The following is a 25,831-nucleotide window of genomic DNA, read 5'->3' as shown; positions in this document are numbered from 1 at the left end:
GAAAAATTAATATATACAAGCAAACATTAAAAAACAGCCATACATAATCCCGTACATAAGTCATCCATACAGTAACATTTTGGTGTTATCTTTGAAAACATCAACATATTTACCTGTTTTTGTCTTTTGCCAATATGTAGTGAACCTTTTTCTAGGTCAGTAAATGGAGCTCTATATTATCTATAGTTGTCTGGATAGTATTTCAGTGCATATATATCTCAAAAATTAGTCATCTAATTCCCCTACTATTAGACATTCAAGTTGTTTCTAATATTTAGTTATTATAAGCTATGCTTCACTACATATCTTTGCACATCTTTGTGCCTTAATTGTTTCCTTAGGAAAAAATCCTAAGGAAGTCAAGGTGAATGCACATATTTTTTAAAAAGGGAGAGGATGTTTCTCAAGCTGTTGAATGCCTGCCTCCCACACGGGAGGTCCTGGGTTCAGTTCCTGATGCCTCCCGAAAAAACAAAAACAAAAGCAAAACAAACAAAGGGGTCAACTCAGGGAAGCCAGTGTGGCTCAGTGAATTCCCACATATGAGGTCCTGGGTTCAATCCCCAGCTCTGGTACCTAAAAAAAAAAAAAGTGCACAAATTATAAATGGACAGTTTCCTCAAATATCACAAACTATGGTAATACTGTGTAAATACTGCCCAAATCAAGAAATAGAAGAATACCAACACCCAGAATGCTTCACTTCCCAATCTTTACTGCTGTCACCTTTCCAGACTAACCACTCTTCTGACTTTTAACATATAGACTACTTTTGACTTTTTTAGCTTTATGTGAATGGAATCAGTGTGAACTCATTTGTGTCTGACAGCCTCGGTCAATATTATGTTTTTATATTTATTCATCTTGTTGAGTACAGCAGTAGTTTGTTCACATTCATGGCTATAAAATGAACACTCACTTGTAAACATCATGCCAGAAGACTTTCCTCTGCCTTCTCCTGTCATTCCCTCCTCCCAAAGGAAACCTCTCATGATTTTTATCACCCTTGGTTTATTTGCCTGTTTTGAATGGAATTGTGGTGGTTTGATATTATTTATGAATTCTGAAAAGAGATATTGATTATGTTTGTAAACTAGTCAGGGGCTTCACTTTTACTTTATTAAATCAAGATTAGGGCTTTGATTCGACCACATCATTAGGGCAACTCAATTTGAGTCCCCACCCCCTTTGTGGGTGATAAAAATGGACAGTCACTCAAGGAAACCATGGCAGGAGATACACGGAGAAGAACACAGAGAAAGAGAGACAGCTCCGTAGACCTGACACAGACCCCGGGAAGAGACATCAGCCATTTGCCTGATAGTTTACAGCTGACCTTGTGAAGCGATCAGAGCAGCTGAGCCTGGAAAAAAGCAAGCCCTGGGAAGAGAAGAGCCCTCCAGCCTACAGCTGAAATCAGAAGAAGCTGGGCCTGAAGAGCCTTACGAGGAGAGAGGAAGGCTGAACCTTTGTAGGCATTGCCCGCCATCTTGCTTCAACATGTGGCAACAGACGTTGGGTGAGGAAGTACCTCTTATAGTACCTTGAGTTGGACTCTTTAGGGTCTTGTAACTGTAAGCTTTTACCCCAAATTAAAAAAGCCAACAGGGAAGCAGATGTGGCTCAAGTGATAGAGCTTCTACCTACCCTATGGGTGAAAAAGAAGAAGAGAAAGCACGCCTGTGTGGCGAGCCAGTGCCTGTGCAGCAAGCCAGTGCCCAGGCCAGTGCTCAGGCAAGTGCCCGTGTGGTGAGCCAGTTCCTGCACAAGTGCCCACATGATGAGCCAGTGCCTGTGCAAGTGAGTCACGCAAGATGATGATGCATCAAATGAGAGATAAGGGACAGTCAAGGTGAAGTGCAGCAGAAACCAGGAACTGAGGTGGTGCAATTGGCAGGGAACCTCTCTCCACATCAGGGGTCTCCAGGATCGAATCTCGGTGAATCCTAGAGGACAGAAAATGAGAAGAGTAAGCAACACAGACAGCAAAAACAGCAGGGCGGGAGGAGGGGAAGGGGGGAAAAAATCTTTTAAAAAATAAAAAAATAAAAGCCAACAAAACTCTAGTACTTTGCATCAACACCCTCTTTGGCTGACTAATACAAGAATCATATAGTATGTGCTCTTTTTTTTTCTTTTTAGGATAATATCTTTATTTAAACCTGAAGAATAAATGTATTCCTGCAGTATATAGAAATGCCACATTTGCCAGATCACTCACCGTCTTTCTTCTTGGGTCCAATAGAAGCTATAAGCCATACCCTGCATAAGTGGGTGAAAACAAAACTGAAACCTCTTTCTACTTACATTGTTCCTTTGTCTAACAGCAATGTCAATATTCTAGATTACTATGGATTAGAGTGGACTTACTGGTATTGTACTATACAATTATTGTGACTCTAGCGGTGGAAGAAATTATATCACTGATGTACAGACAGTGGCCATGGGAGTTGCTGAAAGCAGGGAGAGGGGAAAAGGGGTGTGATATGGGGGCATTTTCGGGACTTGGAGTTGTCCTCAATGATATTGCAGGGACAGATGCAAGACATTATATAGCCTTATATATATCATTATATACCCACTGAATGGACTGGGAGAGAGTGTAAACTACGACATAAATTATAATCCATGCTGTGTAGCAGTGCTCCAAAATGTATACATCAAATGCAATGAATGACCCCGCACATGAAAGAAGTTGTTGATGTGGGAGGAGTGGGGGGTGTGGGGAGTGGGGTATATGAGAACCTATTATATTTTCCAATATATATTTTATGCAATCTATGTATCTTTTTAAAAAAAGATAAAAAATATTCTAGATTACTTTTATGGTTCCAATAGAAGAGATATTTTATTTTATTCATTTTTATGCTTACACTTTAAGAAACACAGAAAGAATTAAAGTGGATTACAAAAACCTGCTTGTTAAATATTTTACAAACTATTTTATTATAACTGTGGACAATGGAATGAGAGGAAAGGGAAGGCAAGCAAAATAAAATGAAATCAAAAGTAAGAAGAATTCATCAAATGTATTCAAATTACAATCGGTTTGGGTGTGAGAGGAACACTGCAATCTGCACGTCAGCATCCTAGCTGGTAAGGCAAAGTCAGAAACACAGTCAGGTAAAAGATTAACAGAGTGAGTATGTACTCTTTGATGACTGGCTTTTTTCACTCAGCACTGCATCTGTGAGATTCATCCATGTTCTTGGGAGTTCATTATTTACTGTCATACAGATCATTAGATGAATATATACAAAAATTTATCCATAATACTGTTGTTGGGCATTTGGATTTTATCTAATTTTTGATCATCAATAATGCTATTTTAAACATTCTTGTATGTGAATTTTAATGTTTGGGAGGGGGAGTAAGCCCTTCGTTACTTTTCTTTTTCAGAATATTTGGGCTATCTTTGCACATTATTCTTGCACCTAACTGTACTGTAGTATCATTTGGTCAGGTAAAAGTCTCAGAAAAATTAATGTTAGCATTGTGATTTGAATAGTAAAAAATATATAGTTTCATTTCATTTTTTCAATTTCAAGAATTTTCATTCAGTGGACTTTATTCAAATCTTTATATATTTTAGCAAAGTTTTATAGTTTTTTCTCTTTTCTGTGTATTTATTTTTTTTACCCATTTTTAAAAAAATATTGAAATATATTACTCATACATAAACATACATTAACAATAAGTGCATAGTAAAAGTTGTGAACTTACAAAGCAAACATGCATAATATCATACAGGGGTCCCATACATCAACCCTCCACCAACACCTTGCATTGTCATGAGATATTTGTTAGAAATTATGAAAGGATAATGTCAAAAATTTACTAATTATAGTCCTTATATTATATTTGGTGTATTTTCCCCCAACCCATTCTATTATTATTTTTTAAATATATATATTTTTATGACAGAAGTTGTAAACTTATAAAACAATCATGTACATGTGCAGAATTTCCAAACAACACCCCTCTAATAATACACCACACTGTGGTGGAATATTTGTTATGGATAATATAATATCATCTGATAGTTATCACATCCATCATCCATAATATACATTTGGCAGACATTTTCCATACTGCCCCATTTTCTTTTTTTTTTTTTTTAAGATTTATTTAATTCCCGCCGCCCCCCTCCCGGCTGTTCTCTGTGTCTATTTTCTTTGTCCGCTTCTGTTGTCGTCAGCAGCACGGGAAGTGTGGGCGGCGCCATTCCTGGGCAGGCTGCACTTTTCTTTCGCGCTGGGCGGCTCTCCTTACAGGTGCACTCCTTGCGCCACGCGGGGGACACCCCTGCGTGGCAGGGCACTCCTTGCACGCATCAGCACTGCTCATGGGCCAGCTCCACACGGGTCAAGGAGGCCCGGGGTTTGAACCGCGGACCTCCCATGTGGTAGACGGACGCCCTAACCACTGGGCCAAGTCCGTTAACCCTGCCCCATTTTCAACACAGTACATCTTTGGCATAGATGCAAGAATATTACATTATTACTGTTAACCACAGTCCGTAGGTAATTCCAGTTGTATCTTTCCTATGCTTCTCCACATTCCCACCACCTGCAGTAGTGATATACCTTTGCTCTAGCTCACAAAGGACACTCTTGCATCTGTACCATCAACCACAGTTCTCATCCACCTCTTGGTTTACTGTACTATTCTGTTCCTACATTATTCTCTAGCATTTTGTTAATTGGCATTTACATAACTAGACTACCATTTTCAGCCACATCCCCATTTATAAACTAGCTATTACTTTATGTTACCATCCACTCTATATATTTCCACACTTTTACAGTAAAGCTAATTAAAACTGCTACATACTTTAAACATCAGTAGTCCATCTCAGTACACCCATTTAAGAATTCACCACATACCACCAGGTCTCAAAGCTATTTTCCTACAATTTCTTCTAGAAGCTTTATGGTTCTTGCTTTTATTTTTAGGTTTTTTATCCATTTTGAGTTAATTTTTGGATAAGTTAATTTTTGGATAAGGCTATAGATATCCAATTCTTTCAGCACCATTTGTTGAATGGACTGTTCTGTCCTAGCTGTGTGGGTTTGACAGGCTAGTCAAAAATCACTTCACCGTACATGTCATGTTTCTGAAGCATCAATTTGGTTCCATTGGCCTATGTGTCTGTCTTTATGCCAGTACCATGCTGTTTTTACCACTATAGCTAGGTAATATATTTAAAGTCTGGAGAGGAGAATTCACTTTTCCTTTTTAAGATGTTCCTGGCTATTCAGGACCACTTACCCTTCCAAATAAATTTGATAATTGTATTTTCAATTTTTAAAAAATGCTGAAGGACTTTTTATTGGAATTACATTGAATCTGTATATCAATTTGAGTAGAATTGACATCTTAATGATATTTCGTCTTCCAATTCTGTGAGTATGGAATGTTCTGCCAGTTATTTAGGCCTCTTTAAATTTCTTTTAACATTGAGTTGCAGTTTTCTGAATACAAATGCTTTATCTCATTGGTTAAGTTTATTCCTGACTATTTGAGTCTTATCTGTCATATTTTATTTTCACCACTCTTTTGACACTTTTAGTTACTTTTATTGATATAATCTTCATTTCTAGACTCTCTTCTAGGCCTCTCTCTCCTTTCTTTTCAGGCTCTAGCACACTCCTTAGAATTTCCTGAAAATATGGTCTCCTCCTTAGAAATTCTCTTGGTTTCTGTTTATCTGTGAATATTCTAAACTCGCCCTCATTTTTGAAAGACAGTCTTGCTGGATATAAGATTCTGCACTGGAAGTTTTTCTCTTGTAGGATCTTAAATATACCACACCACTGACTTCTTGAGTTCATGGTTTCTGGTGAGAAATCAACACTTAATCTTATTGGGTATCCCTTATATATGATGCATTGCTTTTCTCTTGCTGTTCTCAGATTTCTCTTTGTCTTTGGCATTTGACATTCTGATTAGTATGTGTCTTGGAGTTGGAATATTCAGATATTTTCAGATGGGAGTATGTTGCGCTTCTTGGACAGGGATATCTATGTCCTTCAATAGGTTGAGAGGTAGCAGACTTGGCCCAGTGATTAGGGTGTCCATCTGCCACATGGGAGGTACGCGGTTCAAACCCCCGGCCTCCTTGACCCGTGTGGAGCTGGCCCACGGGCAGTGCTGATGCATGCAAGGAGTGCCCTGCCACGCAGGGGTGTCCCCGCGTAGGGGAGCCCCACGCGCAAGGAGTGCACCCCGTAAGGAGAGTCGCCCAGCGCGAAAGAAAGTGCAACCTGCCCAGGAATGGAGCACACACACGGAGAGCTGACACAAGATGACGCAACAAAAAGAAACACAGATTCCCGTGCCTCTGACAACAACAGAAGTGGACAAAGATGACACAGCAAGTAGACACAGAGAATAGACAACTGGGGTGGGGTGGGGGGGAGGGGAGAGAAATAAATAAATAAATAAATAAATAAATAAATAAATAAATCTTTAAAAAAAAATAAGGTTGGACATTTTTCTACCGTTATTTCTTCAAATATTCCTTCTGCCCCCTTTCCCTTCTCTTCTTCTGGGATACCCATGACATGTATGTTTGCATGTCTTTTGCTGCCATTTAGTTCCCTGAAAGCTTGTTCAATTTTTTCCGTTCTTTTCTTCATCCATTCTTTTGTATGTTCACTTTCAGAGATCATTTCTTCAAGCTCACCAATCCTTTCTTCTGCCTCTTCAAATCTGCTATTATATGATTCCAGTGTTTTTTAAATTTCATTTATTGCATCATTCATTCCCATAAGATCTGCTATTTTTCTATGTATGCTTTCAAATTCTTCTTTGTGCTCATCCAATATCATCTTAATATCCCTAATCTCTTTAGCCATCTCATTGAGTTTATTAAGGAAATTTGTTTGAACATCTATGATTAGTTGTCTCAACTCCTTCATGTTGTCTGGATGCTTACTTTGTTCCTTTAACTGAGCCATAGCTTCCTGTTTCTTGGTGTGGATTGTAATTTTTTGTTGGTGTCTTGGCACCTGGTTTGCTAGAGTATTTACTCTGGGTGCAGTTTTTCTCTTTAGTTTAGGGGTTCCTGCCCTTTTCTCTTGCTGGTGGTGCAGTAGGAACCAAGGATGTATTCAGTTCTATAATCTGTGGAGGCTCAAGGTGCCCTTATTACCCCAAGGACCGATGAAGCTTCTCCCAACTTTCTCCTTTGCCAGGGGTAGGGACAGAGTCACAGCTGTGTGGAATAATCCAAGTCATGCAGGCCTAGATTCTAGTTGCCCGAAGAGACTGATGAAGCTTCATGCCCCTTTCTTTCCTGCCTTGGCCGGAGATAGACCTGCAGGTGTGGGCAACAATCTATGCAGTGTGGGTCCAAGGTGACTGCAGTTGCCCCGATAGACTTCTGATTATTCAGTCTGTGCCAGCCAAATGTACTTGCAGTTACCTGGAGAGGCTGGTGCAGGGCCCCCCAGCCTCCTCCCTGCCAGAGGTGGGGCTGAAACCTAGGCTGGGGCTGCAGGCTGATGAATCTTCTCTGCAGATGGGCAGTCTCCTCCTTCCATTCCTTCAAGTATGTTGCAGGATGCTCTTCTGATCTCCTGGAGCCCCCAAGCAGATACTTCAGCTAGCTCCAGATGGTTCTGGGTGATTACTAACTGCCCTGTAGCAGGAGTTGACTCTAGGAGCTCCTTACTCCGCCGCCATCTTGCTGGCTGTCCTATCTATTTATTTCTGTATACATTTATTTGGAAGTATACTTCTAGGTATTTTATTATTTGGGTTGCTTTTGTGAATAGGATCTTCTTCAGGGAGGTCTTTAAATGACACATTGCAAAAGAAATCAATAAATACCTTTTTTAAAAAATTCAGAGTCTTCTGGAAATTTAACTAGTCTCTTTACTTGGAAACAATTATCAAAAATGCTCATAGTTGCTTATTATGTTAGTGTCCCCTTGGCTTTTAGTTTCCTGGTAGTACAAAGATAACCTAGAATTCTAGAGAAATTCAAATTTGCATGATGGTGCCGGAAGCTTCTCCACCTCAAGAAGACAAGGTGTCAGATATCTCTAACTGGAGGCCTGGGAATTCTCAGTGCTACACAGCATGACGGGGAAGAACAGCTAAAGGCCCCGCCATTTCACAGGCACTTACTTTGTGCCAGGTACTACTAAATCTAGGTGGGAAGGAGCTTAGCACAGTCAGAGAAGTGGAAAAAGGTCCGTGTTGCTGGGGCATGGTGAGTGCCCACAGCGGAGTCTGAAGTCAAGCGTCACTGAAGCAGGCAGAGCTCGGGGGCAATGACCTTCTGGTTCTGGCTTCGACCATTCAGAAGCCCCATTCTGGCTCCTGTGGACAAAGTGCTGGAGAACCATCCATCCAAGAGTCTGATTATGGTGCTTTTGGAAAGCAATGTTCCTCCCTGGAAGAGACCCAGGGACGCGTCCATGAGTATAAAGGAGCTGGGGCCTGCAAGCACACACAGGCGGCCCTGCCAGAGGAGCGGGGCTGGCCTGGAGGAGCCAGTCCGGGCTTTGCATCAGGAAACTGAGTTCGAGTCCCAGATCTGCCTCTTTCTAGTTGGTGCGTTGGGGCAGGTCCTGCCTAGCTCCTCTGACCCTCATTCTTCCTGGATCCATTATGAAGCATGTTAACTTCCTTCTTGGTAAAATGGGGGGAGTAGGGTGGAGGGGGTTAACTGGTAAAATGACTATTTAAAGATAAACATGAAAATACATATTTTAGCATCATAATTTCAGATTAACTTTATCTTAATTTTGAATGACTGTTTAACAAGCAGTGGCTTGGAACTCTTCAGCTTTTAGTTTCTCCCTCTCTTAAACGTTTAAGGATCTGTAACTATACATATGAGAAGCTGCTTCTTACAAGGACCTTTTCATAAGGTGAGGAACCCTTTTGTAATGGGAATAATTTCACCCTTTAATTGGATGCAGTAAAATAGTCAATAGTAAGCATTCTGTTTAATCATGTAAAAAACTGCCCACTGGGGTAGAAGGTACGTTCACAGACACATAATACACCCACCCTGTTTCTACCTCCCCCCTCCCATGCACTTTTTTCACACATTTCTATGACATTTCTGATCGTTCCAGGCATTCTCTTCCCAGAAACCACTGTGTGCCCCGAAGAGATAAAGTGTGTGAAAATGCCCTTTAATCCGAAGTGCTGGACAGCCCGGGATGATGATTAGGTCGGTGACTTCCTGGGGCCCTTGGACGTCTGGGAAAACTGGAGATAAGGGGCTCTGAGGCGTAGCCCTTTGGGAACGTGGAGGTAGTGCCAAAAAGAGATTCCTGAAGCAGCAGGAGATTAAATAAGACCTCTGAGATTTAATTTTTGTCCCAAGCTGGTCTGCCTACCGTTCAAGATTCGATGCTAGTTCTCATGGGAAACTGCTGCCAAACTCGGCTCTGCAACCCCTTTCCCGGTCCAGCCTGAGCAAGCCCAGCTCCTGAATACAGGTGGCCCTCAGGCAGCCCCGTGGCTTAGCGCTGGCGTGGCCACACCTGCCAGTGTGCCTGGACAGTCCCCATTCGTGCCTGCCGTCCTAGTGTCATGACTCATGCTAGCCCCCTTCGCTCTCCAAAGCACCCGGTTTGGACGATAAATTCTATGGTCCCCCTTTCCAGAACCCGATTTAGGTCCATTCCACAGTTATCTCAATTGTTAGAAAGACCTGGCAGCCTGGGTTTGGACAGCAAGGGGCCAGGGACACTGCACTTGTTCCTAAATGGTGGCAGAGGAGCCTAACATGGAAATGACACTGGAAGCCGTGATACCTGCTGGCTTCACTTCCCTGTTCAGCCTCAGCCCACGCTGCCCCCGGTATTAGGAATTCAGATACCCAGAACTCAGGCCACTGATCTCAGCCTAAGACTGGCAAAAAGCAAACCTTTGCTCAGTCTAATGAACATTGACCGAGGCCTTACTTTAAGCCAGGAACAGACATAGATGCTGGGATTCCAAGAAGGATTCAGAGGAGCTAGTAATTGTAAGAGAGTGAGGTCAACACTGTGAAGTCGGCTCAGGCACCCAGAGGATGAACAGCTCCCTCTTCCTGGAAAGGGGATTGGGATGGGTACGGGAAAGGAGGTCACAGAGGAGTTGTCTGAGCCTGGCTCTGCAGACAAGACATTAGATATCTCTGTGTGGGAGGCAGGGAAGTCTCCGCTTTCAAGAGCCAACCAGCCACAATTAGAAGTGGACATTAGCAAGCGGCAGGGTTCCTGCCAGGCAGACGAAGAAGAGGAGAATGGGGTCTGGCCATCTCGTGTAAGTGATCAGAATAGGTACCCAAGCAGGATGCCCCTAGCCAGACTGAGGGTGGGATGATTGGGTCCCACAGGGTAGGGCTGGTGCTTCTGTCCAGATGGTCTGCAGGAGGGAAGGGGTGGGGCTGAGAACAAACTGGGTCTGATACAATTATATATATATATATAAACTTGTAGATTTGATCTCAGATAAACTGCCTGGGCTGAAATATGGACGAGGATGTGGTCGTGTGAAGAATCATTTGAAAACTAGGCCCCAAGGCACTGGTTCCTGCTCAACCTAAGGGAAAGGCCCCCCGCGCCATGATTCTCCACCTGGCTAGCTCAGCAGCATGGGCGGAGGATCGGGACCCTGAGGAAGGCATCAGGCTCTAGCCGAGGTAACCCAGGTTGAGCCACAAGCATCTGTTCCTCATCATCAACTGGAGGCAGTTCCTCAAGAAGTGAAGCATAGCTTTAGCATATGTCCCAGCAATTTCACTCCTAGCTGTATCTCCCAAAGAATGCAAAGCACGAACACAAATGAATATTTTCACATGAATATTCATAGCCGTATAATTCACAATAGCCCAAACGTAGAAACCACCCAAAAGTAAATCAACAGGTGAATTGATAAACACAATGTTGGATATTCACACAAGGGAAAATGAATCAATCATAAAAAGGAATGAAGTATAGATACCCTTTAAAACCTGGATGAACCTCAAAAACATGCTAAATGAAAGAAGCCAGGTGCAAAAGGTCACGTACTGTATGATTCCATTTACATGAAATATCTAGAATAGGCAAATCTATCGAGACAGAAATTAGATTAGTGGTTGCTGGAGAGGAGGGAGGAACGGGAAGTAACTGCTTAATTTCTTTTGGAATGATGAATGATGAAAACATTTTGGAACTAGATGGATGGATGGATAGATAGGTGATAGATAGATAGACTAATAGATAGATAAATGCTATGAGAATTACTACAGAAATTGGCTCACAGGACCATGGGGATTATTGTCAATTCCAAATTCCATAGGCAGGCTGCAGCTGGAAACTCTGATGAAGGTTTCATGAGTTTCCCCAGGGAAGTTGACTGGCTGGAGTAGAGATGGATATTCTCTCTTTCGACTGCTGAAATCATCACTTCTCCTTTTAAAGCCTTCAACTGATTGGATGAGACGTCTCTCATTGTTGAAAGCGATCTCCTTGGTTGATTGTAGATGTAATCAGTCATAGATGCAATCAACTCATTGATTATTTAAATCCACCATGAAATATCCTCACGGTAACAATCAGGCCAGTGCTTGTGACCAAATAACAGGACACCAAAACACATGAACTTAACCATCACAGGCTGGCAGCCTATTCTCTGGCAGGTGCCCTTAAAGGTCAGGGATGTAGAGGAAAGAGAGAAGCTTAACCAAAATTCGGTTAAAAACAATTTTGTTCCGATTTGTCAGGGTGGACAAGCAGTTCAGCTAATTGGAGGATATAGAATGGGAATTTGGAGGGTGTTTCTGGCCTGTGACAGGCAAACACAGGGGCAACCTGTGAGTCTTATCTAGGTCATATGGGGAAGGGAGATTCTTCACAGAGAGCCATTCTCCAGACTACAAAAGATGGGGGAATTTCTTAGCCTCTGATCCTTTCTAGGATCACAGGCTTGGGTAAAACTTTACATTGTCAACCCCAAGGAATTTGAGAACCATGAGCCTATGTTGAGAAGTTACAGGGTGTGTCATGGTTTTGTATGGCTGCCGCAACAAACTGTATGGCCTAAAACAGCAAGAACTTATTCTCTCACAGTTTTGGAGGCCAGAAGTCTAAAATCAAGATGTCAGGAGGGCCATGCTTCCTCTGAAACCTGGAGGGGAGAATCTGTACTATGCCATCTCCTGGCTTCTGGGAGCTCCAGGCTTTTTTTTTTTTTTGGCTCGTGGCAGCACAGCTACAATCTCTGTCTCCTTCTCTCTTGGGTCTGTTCATCTCTATGTCCAAATATCCCTTTTCTTATGAGGACTCAGTTGTATTGGATTAGGATCCACCCTAATCCCATTTGGCCCCATTTGACCTAATCAGATCTTCAAAGACCGTATCCTCACGGTCACCCTCAAGGGGTGGAGGGTTAGGACTGGGACGGACACGATTCAATGTGTAACTCTGGGGATGAAAAAAAGTCACGCTGCAGTTTTCTAGTTTGCTGTTGTGCCTCTAGGATCTTCCGCAGGCGTCGTTTCCTTGCTGCTCTCTGCACACGGCAGCCCCACTTCTCCCCAAGGCTGTGTCTCAGACACCTCACTTTGGGCTGAGTCTTGAGCCTGCCTCCCAGCTGCGCACCGGGCGCCACCTCCCGGCCACATGACTTTGGTCATTTTTTCTCTGGGAAGTCAGGTCCTCCTACGCCTGCTGGAAGTGTTCAGAAAAAGAACCTTGCTAATGTCAGAGGGAAATGTGATTTGCTTGCGTTTGAGAGGTTTTAATGCCTCTTTAAATGTCTCAACTACTTGTGATCTTTACTGTTCCAGTGTTTTGGAATGAGCCATCCAGGAAAAAAAAGGAGGGTTGGGCATTTCATTTGCAAAGCAAAATGCAGGTTAGGTGGATCTTTTCTTTCGAAAGAGTCCAGTCATTTCTTTAAAAGTGCCTCATCTCTGGAGGCTGGCAGAGCAAGTGTTGATGGATTCAGGAGACCTAATTAACAACCTGAGACTTCCTCTGAGCCTTCTGTTGAGTTGTCTGGCCCACTTCACACAATCCTGGAGCTGGAGGAAGTAGTAGAGCTGTTCTTCTCCAACTGTAACGCGCTCCCCCAGCGCATGGGGTTCTGGTTAAAGTGCAGATTCTGACTCACCAGGCCAGGGATGCACCCAAGACTGTACTGAGCTCCCATGTGATGCCGATGTTGCCAACAACGCTGGGCCACGGACCACAGTTTGCGTAGCAAAGTCATAGATGTCTTCTGGTTAAAGGGCCCACATGGATTCCTTATATATATATATATATATATATATATATATATATATAAAAGTTTCCATTGTCTTTTTCTTTATTTTGTATGTTTTTTTTTTTTAATTAGAGAGGTTGTGATTTTACAAAACAATCCTATGGGATCCCCATTTATCATTCCATAACCCCCGCCTCCCCATGGATTCTTAGGTTGACCTTCTTAACAAGTGCTCTTCCAGGCTCTGCTCAAATGTGCCTTGTATTAGTCTGTCAAAGGGGTGCTGATGCCAAGTACCAGAAATCTGTTGGCTTTTTTAAAAGGGTATTTATTGGGGGCAGAAGCTTACAGTCACAAGGCCCTAAAGAGTCCCACTCAAGGCTGCTTTCTCGCCTAAGTCAGTTGCCACGTGTTGAAGCAGGGTGGACACTGACCTCTGCCTGGTCTCCCAGGGCTTCCTGTATCGGTCTCTGACATAGGCCTCATTTCTTTACTGGCCTTCTCAGCTACTCTGTTCTCTTCGGCTGCAAGCTATCAGGCAAATGGCTCAGCTCTTTCCGGGGTCCCAGAATCAAACATGACAGAGCCCATTTATAAGAGCCCATCCAGGGAGTGGGGACTAAACTTAAGTCATGCCCTGCTTACATGATCGAATCAAAAGCCCTAAATTGATTTTATCAAGTAAACTTAAAACCTTTGAATTTAATACAATCAAAGGGTAGCACACCCAGAGGAATAGATTAATAAGCTTTCTTTACTGGGTAGTGTATTAGTCAGCCAAAGGGATGCTGATGCAAAATACCAGAAATTGGTTGGTTTTTATAAAGGGTATTTATCTGGGGTAGGAGCTTACAGATACCAGGACATAAAGCCTAAGTTACTTCCCTCACCAAAGTCTATTTTCACATGTAGGAGCAAGATGGCTGCTGACATCTACGAGGGTTCAGGCTTCCTGGGTTCCTCTTTCCCAGGGCTTGCTTCTTTCCAGGCTTTGGGTTCCTCTCTTCCCAGGGCTCCAGCTTTAGGCTTCAGCATCAAACTCCAACATGAAAACTCCAACATTAAAAGCCCTCCAACTCTGTCCTTCGCCATGCCTTTTATCTGTGAGTCCCCAAAGGGTGGGGACTCAACGCCCTACTGGCACAAGAGGTTTACATATTTACTTAATCAAGTAAACCTGTGAATCCAATATAATGTAATAGGCCCAGAGGAAAAGACCAGTTTACAAACATAATCCAATATTTCTTCTTGGAATTCATCAATAATATCAAACTGCTACAGGGGAATTCATAAATAATCTCAAGCTGCCATACTCCTGGCAGTGGGAAACAATAATACTAATATGGCCTGTGCATGAATTCAAACTTATCGAATTCTGTACCCAAGCTGGCCTAGTTTCTGGGAAGATGATTAAGTGATATAGGCTTTATAGGCTTTGAATATTCAGGAAGGATGTAGACTGAATGTGTATTAAACTTATATCCAGACGGAATGTGGGCGATATGTTAATTCAAGCTTACCTGGTATGTGGGTGGTATGTTAATCCAAGCCTACCTGGTATCCAAACAAACCCCTAAACTCTAGGAAACTAACAAAGAAAGTCCTTTTTGCATCAAAGAACCACTTGACCCCCCACTCCTAAATCCTCTGTATAAAAAGGATCTGGAAATATTGCTTTTGGACAGAAGTCTCCCGGGCCCAGTAGTTGTTAATAAACCTTCCTTCTCAGAAAAGTCTCGCGTCCTGGCCCTCAGTACTGTGATCACCAGACCTTCTTGACTGCCATAACAATATCATGTTTAGACAGGTTAGAATTCCTCAAATGTTTTCTTTAGCTAAACGTTCGTGGAGCTGGACACTCTACTAAGCCCCATTCATGCTTAATATCACTTCGTGCTCACAAAAATTCTTGGTGGGAAGGACCACGATCAATCCCATTTTACAAATGAGGAAACCAAGACACAGATACCATCAGTTGCCTGCCACCCCTGGAGCCCAAGCCTTTCACCACTGCTCTGTGATGGTCAGATCACGTGTCCCTGGAACTTTCTCTTCCTCTGAAGATGATGAGCAAGCATGCTCTCTCTTCCACCACTCAAATCCACACGTTCAGTTCTTTCACCTCTTTCTCACATGCCATAATATCCAGATCCCTCATCAGTATGAGAGCAGAGTCTCCTTCTTTTTCATTTTTGGAAGGGAACTAATACCCTTGTAATACTGGAAATGCCAGGTATCCCCACTCCCACCCCCTCTTGGGCCATTAGGAACCCCTGCCTTGCTCACAGCTGCTGCTGGGTGTCCTTTGCAAAGTGCACATCACACAGGGCAGGCGCAGGGGTGGGCTCTCCCAGGGGAGACCTGGACAGTGAGTGCAGAGCCACTCAGCTGAAAGGCTGTGGATTCGGCCCTCTGAGCACTGCCTGAGGGCCTTCATGGGCTGCCTGTTAGTGGAGGGGAGGAAGCCCGGCTGCAGAGAGGAGGAATAAAAAAAAAAGAAGGAATAAAAATCATTTCCTCAGATTTATTTCTGTAAAGCCTAATAAATTAAGTGAATTCTCTAATATCGTTTAGACAGAGTCCCAATCAGGGCCCGGGCCAGGCTTGGGAAAGATTGTGAATCTGTTGTCTTTATTTCCTTGTACCTTCCTAATATTTCAGTCTTTGTTTTGTTCCTTATTTTCAACTTCTCCTCTCCCTAGATGCCCAACGCTGTCCTGCTGCCTAGCATGGCATTATGTTATCTTTCCTTGGAGGATTTGCATTTTAAACAGGTGTGAATGTGGCAGGTGTAAGGCAAGAAACAAGCTATTTTACTCGGAGTTTCTGGGCCTGGCTGAGTCTCCCCTGCCTGGTTCCACATCAGAGTCACCTGCAAAGTTTTATGAAATGCAGATTCCAAAATCCCCCCAGGAATTCTCATGCTGGGGGGAGGGGAGTCCTTTGGGAGGGCTCTGAAATATGTATTTTTAACACACTGTGGAGCAGGGCTGAGCTAGCGTAAGAGTGGGGCTCCTGGGGTGTCATTTAAAGAGGGAGTTGCATGATTCTGAGGGTGAGCCCCCCCTTAAACGCTGTGCCCTCAACGCCTCTCCTGCCTCACCCTAATCAGAGTCCAGCTCTGGCGAAGCCAGGGAGTTGGAGCTGGAGGCATGAGTCAGAAAACAGGTTATTCCTATAAAACCACTTCATGGCAGGGAAACGCTCTGGATTTTCACACAGTTGTCCTTCTTAAAGTGAAAGCTTTAATTACTGGCCGTGGTCACAGGGCATTTCCCAGGGAACACACAACAGCAAGGCCCTGAGATGTCCCAGAAGGAGTCTAATTTGTGACAATGACTTTCCTCAAATGGAAGCTTTGAAGATGCTTTCTTTACTCAATTGCACATCTGGTTTTTTAAATTTCGTTTGGATTCATTCTTTTCTGTTTACTTCAAATAAGCTAGGGTCTTTTGTAAGAATATGAATGGGTTTGTCACCCATCTAGCACTAACTTAGGAAAGACCAGGAAAAGATGTTCTTCTCCAAAGGTGAAATGGCACATCTGCTCCCCTCTATAAACCCACATCTATGGGGGAGCACCTGTTAGGGTTTGTAGCAGTTTGATATGGTTATGAATTCCAAAAACAAGTATTGGATTATGTTTGTAATCTGGTCTGTACCTGGGTGTGATTGAGTTATTATTAGGGCTTTGATTGGGCCAATTAATTAGGGCACTGGGGTGGGGTGGGGACTCACAGATAAAGGATAGAGTTGGCAAAGGACAGAGTTGGGGTTTCTGATGTTGGAGTTTGATACTGAAGTCTTAAGCTGGAGCCCCAGGAAGTCATCACACAGAGGAAAGAGAAGAAAGCCCAGGAAGAGAGGACCTGAGCTGGGAGAAGAACACAGAGGAGTAGAGACAGCTCCTTAGACACGACAGAAACCCCAGGGAGAGAGACAGAGCCATTCACCTGATAGTCTATAGTTGACCTTGTGGAGAGAGGCAAAGCCTAGAGAGCCTCATAGTCTACATCTGACCTTGTGGAGAAACCAGAGGAACTGAGCCCAAAGGAACCCAGGAAGCCTGAATCCTCACAGACATCGGCAGCCATCTTGCTCCAACATGTGGAAATAAATTTTGGTGAGGGAAGTAACTTATGCTTTATGGCCTGGTATCTGTAAGCTCCTACCCCCCAAAAATGCCCTTTATAAAAACCCACCAATTTCTGGTATTTTGCATCAGCACCCCTTTGGCTGACTAATACACCCCCCAAAAAAGAAAGCTTATTAATCTATTCGTCTGGGTATGCTACCCTTTGATTGTATTAAATTCAAAGGTTTTAAGTTTACTTGATTAAATTAATTTAGGGCTTTTGATTCAACCATGTCAGCAGGACATGACTCAGGTTTAGTCCCCACCCCCTGGGCTCTGTCATGTTTGATTCTGGAGCCCCAGGAAAAGTTGAGCCATTTGCCTGATATTTTGCAGCTGAAGAGAATGCCCCCATATTACAGCTGTTTTTCCCTCTCCCTCCTCTCAGAACTTCCAGTGGCCGCTGCATCAATGCTACATCAATGCTAAAAGTTCCTCCATTGCTAAAATCACAATAAGTCCATAACAGAATACCACAATAAGTCTACTCTAGTCTATCATTCATTCCCCAATCCTGAGGATTCTGGGATGGTGATACCCACACCACCTCTAAGTGAGAGGGAGCTTAGATCCCATGGGACAGATGGATAGGACTATCTTGCTTACAGGTACGGACTCTCTCCAATGGGTGTTGTCCATCATCACCTCCTGGTTAGTTGTCCTGGGTGAGTCCAATGAACTGGAGAGTAGTACACCCTTATTCTTAAGGGACAACGGAAGGGTAATGGTCATTCATTTGTAGCTGCTTCTTGCTGGTTAGCAGCAGTAGTCCCTGCCTTGATGGGGTGTGAAACTGTCTGGCTATTCTATTGAGGCTGAGGGAAGGTGGGTCCAGCACCATGGTTGGATCTGGATGAAATCCCTGCATGATTAATACTTTGTTCTGGAACGCACTGATTCAAGGCCATTGAAGTCTTAGGGAAAATTGGTTTCTTTCATAGCCTGCTGTTCTCAGGATCCTTGATGTTCAGGATGGGAGCCCACCATTCTCCATTCCTTGGAGATAACAGGACTCTGGTGACCACCAGACTGGAAGAGCAGATGTCCAAAGGATTCCACTGGGCAGCAATCTCCTCAAAGGTCATGGGGTCACCCTGGGTTCTTGTCCGAAGTAGGTAAATTGGAGCCTACACCAATCTTTGTGTTGGGGAGTGTTACTTGCCTCCTGCACTCCTGGCTGGCTTGCCAAAAATGTTGCTGAAGGCTGGGTTTTCAGGTTCTTGGCTACATTGCAAGAAAGAATTCAGAGATGTGCCAGTTTAATGACACAAGTAAAAGGGTTTATTGAGAAATGAGAAAAAGGGAAGTATATACCTGGGACATGGGTGCGAGCATGCTACAGGGTGAGACACAACTTCAGTAAAACGTTTGAATGTGTAAAAATAACATAATTTTTGTTTTTCTAACTAGAAACAATTGGAGTAACTAGAGAAAGATTTGCTGTTTGCGTACCTATTGATATTGAGGAAAGGAACCCACATGGGTTATGTGAAGGAAAAGGGAATTTAATGTAAGGATACATGGGTACTGAGACTAGCAAACACACAGATCAAGTCTGCCCCTTTCTCCCTTAGCAGCCTAATGAGCTTTGCTTCTTTTTTGTGATTTGGTCTGTTCTGTCCTCCTCTCTTTACAAACTGGTCTTCTATACGCTTTCACCTGGACATGACTTACAGGGAGCCCTGACTTAACTCTCATAACTAATTGACCCACTCTTCTTCCATTTACTAATTGCCAGTCCCTGAGTGGGAAATCTGGTTGTCTTAGCTCAATATTTCAAGCCAGGCCACATCATAGACTGCTGGCCAGCTTGATATGGGTCATCCTTGGGTCAGCAGAGGCTGGGAGTGGGAGTGGGGAGCAGGGTCTTATAGTATAACTCCTAAGCATTTGAGCTACCGAATATGTGGACAGCCAGGGCCTGATCCTGAGAAGGGACCAGTCAGCAGCTAGCCCAGTAAGCAAAGGTTATTCTCGTCATTCAAACTTTGAGTTTTGACTTCATGTGCTTTTATTTTATTTTATTTTATTTTGGCTTTTTTTTCTCTATTTTTTTAAATGTTACATTCAAAAAATACAAGCAGTCCCCATACACTCCCCACCCCCAACACCCCACTCCTCCCACATCAACAACCTCTTTCATCATCATAGGACATTCATTGCATTTGGTGAATCCATATGCTTTTAAATTAGATTTTAGTTCAATGTCAGCTTGAATGGTATTCTTTTTTGAAGTGCTATACCAAATATATAAAATACTATGTTTCACCTCACTCTTCACCATTGCATTGCATTTTGGAGTACAAAAGAGAATTTTTCTTCGTAGTATTTTCCATTTTAAAAATGGAAAATTTCTGCCCGTCGTTGCATCCAGGGTAGAAGACCCTGCATCATTTACAACGAGGACAACCGTATCATCAGGATCTTCAGAAACATTCCCCGGAATTACCCTGTTTAATGTAAGCTGAGCATTTTCAAGCTTGTTTCTGGCGGGCACGTGGGACATTTGTGCATTTGGACTGAAAGTGCTTTTTGCAAGTTAGATGATCTGTAGGGCACTCGGCGTACAGCTGCCTCCCTCAAGAGTAACTACAACATGCTCAAGATGAATACAGACCTTAATGGAATTTTGAAAAGCCCAGAGATCCAAAGAGCCCTCCAAGCACCAGGCAGGAAGAGTCCTGAAGAAGAACCCACTGAAAAATCTGACTATGCCCTTGAAACTAAACCCATATGTAAAGACCATGTGTTGAAACACCATTCTTCGCCAGGCCAGAACCACCACATCAGGGTGGACAAAGCAGCAGCAGCACCAGAGGCCAAGGCAAATGTGAAGGGATTTCTAAGCAAGAAGCAGGAGGTGGAGAAGAAAGAAGGAAGAAGGCCGTTGGTGTTAGGAAGGCAAAGGAGGAGGCAGTTCCAAGAAACAAGCAGCTAAAAAGAAGCCAGCAGCAAAGACGTGTACCATAGAAAAAAGAAGCCTGCTTCTTTTATTTGTTTATGCCATAAAAGTCAACTTATTCTGGACAGCTTTTTTTTTTTTTTTTTTAAATAAAGACCAGATCAAAGAGGCAGTGAGAAACATGGAGGAACAGAAAACCCACCACATTTCTTTTGGAGCATATTGCTCTTCCAACTTCCAGATTCTTTGCTACTCATTGGTAATTTGGTGCCTGGGAAGGAGTTCAAAGAAATATGTACTACTTAGTTCTGCCTAGATGTCACTCTGAAAGAATGGATGAGACAAAAAAATCAATGGTACGTGTAAATAGGAAGCTTCATTATGACATGTTTAGCTGCTGGGCAATTTAAGTTTAACTTTGGCTTTTACTGTAAGAAAGATACTCAAACTCACTTAGTGTTAATTCTGAAATGTCTCTAATTTCCCTTGCCTCTCTTTTTTCCAACACCCTAGGATTTTCTGATGCTTGGTGGGCTATGCAATACCTGATATTATTTGTTTGTTTTGTTTATTGATGGCAAAATATGTCTGTGACTGTTTAAACACATTCTGGAAGCATAAGTACCACATGAAAAGCTGTTTACAAATTTGAAATTTGAAGTGCTTCTGGATAGTTGCAGAGAACAAGGCTGGGGCAGAAGGGAATTCATACATAGGAAAGCCTATGATGGGCCTAGGACTATTTTGTTCTATACCTGGCCTCAGGTAATCTCCTCAGGTAATACCCCACCCCCTTTTTGAGAAGTTATAGGCAGAAAAATCATGCAGAAAATATAGAGTTCCCATATACCCCATGTGGTGGTTTGGAGTTGTATGTACCCCAGAAAAAAAAGCATGTTCTTAAACTTAAACCATTCCTGTGAGTGAGAACCCATTTTCAGTAGGACTTTTTGATGAGGTTACTTCAGTTAAGATGTGGACTCCCTCAATCAAGGTGGGTCTTAACACTGTTACTGGAGTCCTTTATAAGGGCTTGAAGGTCAGATACAGAGAGAGAAAGCCACAGTGGGAGAAGCCAGAAGCTGAAATCAATGGAACCCAGATGAGAACAGAGAGGTCAGCAGGTGCTGCCATGTGCATTGCCATGTGACAAGTTAAGGGACGAGGCTTGCCAGCAGCCAGCACCTGAACACAAGTCTTCAGGAAGAAGGCATGGTCTTGATGACACCTTGATTTGGGTTTCCTCTTGGCCTCAAAACCATAAGCTAATAAATTCTTACTGTTTTAGCTGACCCATTGCATGGTGTTTTCTTGAGCATCCCAGGAAATGAAAACAACCCTTCTCACACTCACAGTTTTCCCCATTACTAACCCTTTGAATTAGTATGGTACCTTTGTTACAATTGATTAAACAATATTATTATAATAACATTAACTATAGTCCACAATTTACATTGTTCATTGTGTTGCACAGTCCTATGGTTTGATTTTTTTTAACTTTTTAAACTTTTCCTCTAGTAACTTTTACATGACCTAAAATTTTCGCTTTCAACCACATTCACATACACAATTCAGTGGTGTTAATTATAGTCACAAGTTGTACTATCACCACCATCATTCATTACCCCAAAAAGAAATCCAGACACATTTAAAATACCAGCATCCACTGCTGTGTTCTGTACAAATAGTGCCTTGAGTTTGCTTTGTGGAAGCCCACCGCCCACCCCAGCCCAAGTGCTTCAGGTGAACCTGAATTTACCCCCCATGCTCCAAGAAAGTAGCATGTGACCCAGCCAAGCTCATCAGCACAGTCTATTTCTCCTGACAACAGTAATTGGTTCAAGGAAGAACACAGCACCCAAATTAAACCAATGAGGGTAGGCAAGACCAAATTCCAAGAGAAGACTTTAGTTTGTTAGTGAAGGACCTATACTTTCTAATTGGATGCAAATAGGAGTAGAGTAGTTTGGATGAAAGATTTACAACCCTTATGGAAACAATTCAGCAATATCTAAAGAGACATGGCAACAGATCACAATACATAATCTATGGTTTTCTTTCCCTGTAAAATACATTATTGGGACAAACGGTAAAACTCAAATATCTGTAGATCAGCTCATCTTTTCATATCAATTTTAATATCCTGGTTGTGATCACTGTGCTGTGAGTAACTGTTCTTGATTTTAGGTAATACACACTGAAATGTGTGTATTTTATGCCCCCACTGGGCATAAAGTGTTGTCATGTCTGCAACTTACTCTTCCAGCATTCTGAAAAAAGTTACATCACACATACATACAAACACACTGCAAGTAGTAAGGGGTTTTCTGGAGAAGTAGCCAGCATTACTGTGGGAGAAAATGTTAGTGGGGCACCTGGTAAAGGATATACAGGAGATCTTTATACTGTTCTTTCAACTTTTTTGCAAATCTATAATTATGTCAAAATGAGAAGAAGATAAAGAAGGATTAGTGGGAACAGAGGAATTGGAAGAAGAAAAAGAAAGTTGCTTTTGGCAGCCATTTTAAAACCACACTGGGAAAGGCTGTCTCAGAATAGAAGAGGCCCATAGAAATCACAGCCAACAGATGTACCTGGTGACTTTGTTTGAGCCCTGAATTAAACTTTAAATCAGCTATGACCTTATACTTTTCAGCATATATGATGAGCCAAGTAATTCCTTTTCACAAGACTTCCTTGTGTGGGAAGCGGACTTGGCCCAGTGGTTAGGGCGTCCCTCTACCACATGGGAGGTCCGCAGTTCTAACCCCGGGCCTCCTTGACCCGTGTGGAGCTGGCCCATGTGCAGTGCTGATGCGCGCGAGGAGTGCCGTGCCACGCAGGGGTGTCCCCCGCGTAGGGGAGCCCCATGCGCAAGGAGTGCGCCCCGTAAGGAGAGCCGCCCAGTGCGAAAGAAAGAGCAGCCTGCCCAGGAATGGTGCCGCCCACACTTCCCATGCCGCTGACCGACAACAGAAGGGGACAAAGAAACAAGACTCAGCAAATAGACACAGAGAACAGACAACCGGGGGAGGGGGGGAATTAAATAAATAAATAAATCTTAAAAAAAAAAGACTTCCTTGTGAAATATTAATATATAGTTCGTTAACATCCAGTTGTAAGTTACTAGATTTCCTTTTCTTTCATTTTCTATGTTGTTTTTTGTTTGTTTGTTTTATTTGTATTTTCATTCTTTTGTTTTTCAGTTGTTAGTTTTCATTCCTAGGTAAGTGGTAAACCATACAACCAAGTTCAAGAAGCTACACACTTTGCTGGCAAAATGTAAGGAGTTAGAGTAAGGAAGAGATGGGTAAAACTTGCTCAGAGAAATACAACTGACATGAATTACCTGGAAAGAGAACTTACTATAGGGCAGACAGGACAACTTACATAGTTTGGCCAAAAAACAGCTAGAGTAAACAAATATATCACCTAAAGGAGGTGAAAAATTATAAATCCTGAGGAAAAACAAAATTTCTTATAAAACTCTAAGACCTATGTGGAAAACTTAGCAGAAAGACAGGAAAACTGTTAATAGAAAGGTCTTTTGGCACTGAAACTTTGGTACAAAAATATAAAGTATTATAAAATATGCTTACTGTACTATAGGATTCACTAGGCATGTACCCTCTGTTATTCTAGAAGTTCTAAGAACATTTACCTGTCCCTGAAATAACCCTCCAAATTTCTTATTGATGCCTCAGATTTCACCTGTCAGGTTTACTTTGGCTCAAGTCTTTTCTCTCTATCCTAACCTCAATTCTAAGTTCCAGTACTACATTCCAAAAAACCTATTAAACATTCTCCACCAGTTTTTCAAGCCAGTTTGTCCAAAACTATTCTTATCTTCTTCTCCTCAAAATTAGTTCCTCTGGGTCCCATTTCCACCAATCACTCCCTCTAAACCTTAGAGTAATTTTCCCTCATGCATCTCCCTTGCTCTTATATCCACTAGATAGTGATTCCTGGCATTTTTCCCATCCCTGTCATTTCCATCTTTTTTTTTTCACCACACCCTGTGGCAGTTTGGTATTGTTTATAATTCCAAAAACAGATATTGGATTACGTTTGTAAACTGGTTTGTTGCTCTGGGTGTATTAGATTGTTTTAGATTCAGAGGTTTCACTTTTATTTTATTAAATCAAGATTAGGGCTTTTATTTGACCGTGCCATTAGGGCGACTCAGAATGAGTGCTCACCCTACCCCACCTTGTGGGCTATACAAATGTATGCTCAATCAAATACAGGGAAGTACATACATGGAGAAGGAGAACACAGAGAGTTTAGTTTTGGATGCTGGAGCCCCAGGGAGAGAGCTGAGCTGTTTGCCTCATAGTTTGCAGCTAAAGAGACCAGAGCCTTGGGAAGTGGACTTGGCCCAGTGGTTAGGGCGTCTGCCTACCACATGGGAGGTCCGCGGTTCAAACCCCAGGCCTCCTGACCCATGTGGAGCTGGCCCATGCACAGCACTGATGCACACAAGGAGTGCCCTGCCACGCAGGGGTGTCCCCCCAATAGGGGAGCCCCACGCGCAAGGAATGCACCCTGTAAGGAGAGCTGCCCAGTGCAAAAGAAAGTGCAGCCTGCCCAGGAATGGTGCTGCACACAAAGAGAGCTGACACACAAGATGACTCAACAAAATGAGACACAGATTCCGGATGTCACTAACAAGAATACAAGTGGACACAGAAGAACACACAGCAAGTGGACACAGAGAGTAGACAATTGGGGGAGGGGGGGGATGGGGAGAGAAATTTAAAAAAAAGAACTAACTGAAAAAAAAGAAGAACCACTAGGAGTGATATGTAATGAGGGATTTATTATGGGCACTAAAACTAAACATAAGACTGGTACTGGCACCCAAAGTCCCCAGGGAAGTTGCCCTGGAAGCAAAGACGCATATGAAATGGGGGAGCACAAGGGCAAATTGGTGCCCACGAGCATGAAGCTAGACCCAATGGAGAGATCAGAACTCACATATGACTTTCAAAAAGGCTTCAATCTTGAGGAAGTGGATGCCCTGTAGAAATAGCTACAGCTCTTTACCATGGAACTGAACTCACCTGGCCCAGGAGTCAGAGAAGCTGAGAGAGGCTCCTGTGGTATCTGGAGGGACTCTGAGTCCATCTGCTGCCCACACCAACAAGGTAAGTCAGCAAATAAGCAATGACAAGAGCATGAACAGGGACTGTACCTCACAACCTACACCCATCGAGAGGGAGTAAAAGAAATATGGCAACCATTCACTTCTACCTTCTAGGTCCTGTGCAAAAAGTTGCTTGTGGTCCGTGCTTCCTTGGAACTATCCAGGGAAAGAAATTCTGGGAAATGTAGTTCCAGCCTAGCTAAATTGAAACAAAGCAGAGCCACACTGCTGGGATGGAGACACTTTACTCTTACAGGAGATGCTTCTCTATTCTTTCTGTGGCTGTCAAAAACTGATGAGTTTCCTGCCCAGGGAATTTTCCCTTTTTAACATTTGCTTTATGCTTTGTTTCAGAACAAAAGTGACTTTATTTCTCTCTGCCACCCTCTGTTATGGACTCTTTTGCTTCTCTTCAACCACCCCTACCCTCTGTCCTTGGACCATT

At 42.8% G+C, this 25,831-nt stretch overlaps 1 long non-coding RNA gene across 1 annotated transcript; it reads right to left on the bottom strand.

The window, feature by feature from the left end:
- On the bottom strand, positions 1-25,443 carry LOC139438919 (uncharacterized). The gene is made up of 3 exons (XR_011648748.1): positions 25,304-25,443; positions 1,648-1,946; positions 1-576 (listed from the first exon to the last, which is right to left on the bottom strand). It is a non-coding gene; the product is annotated as an uncharacterized lncRNA (long non-coding RNA).
- Positions 25,444-25,831: the final 388 nt, after the last annotated feature.

This window comes from Dasypus novemcinctus, chromosome 5 (assembly GCF_030445035.2).
Source record: "Dasypus novemcinctus isolate mDasNov1 chromosome 5, mDasNov1.1.hap2, whole genome shotgun sequence".
NCBI lineage: Eukaryota > Metazoa > Chordata > Mammalia > Cingulata > Dasypodidae > Dasypus > Dasypus novemcinctus.
Note: the sequence above shows the minus strand (reverse complement) of the source record. Positions and strands in the feature narration are given on the sequence as shown.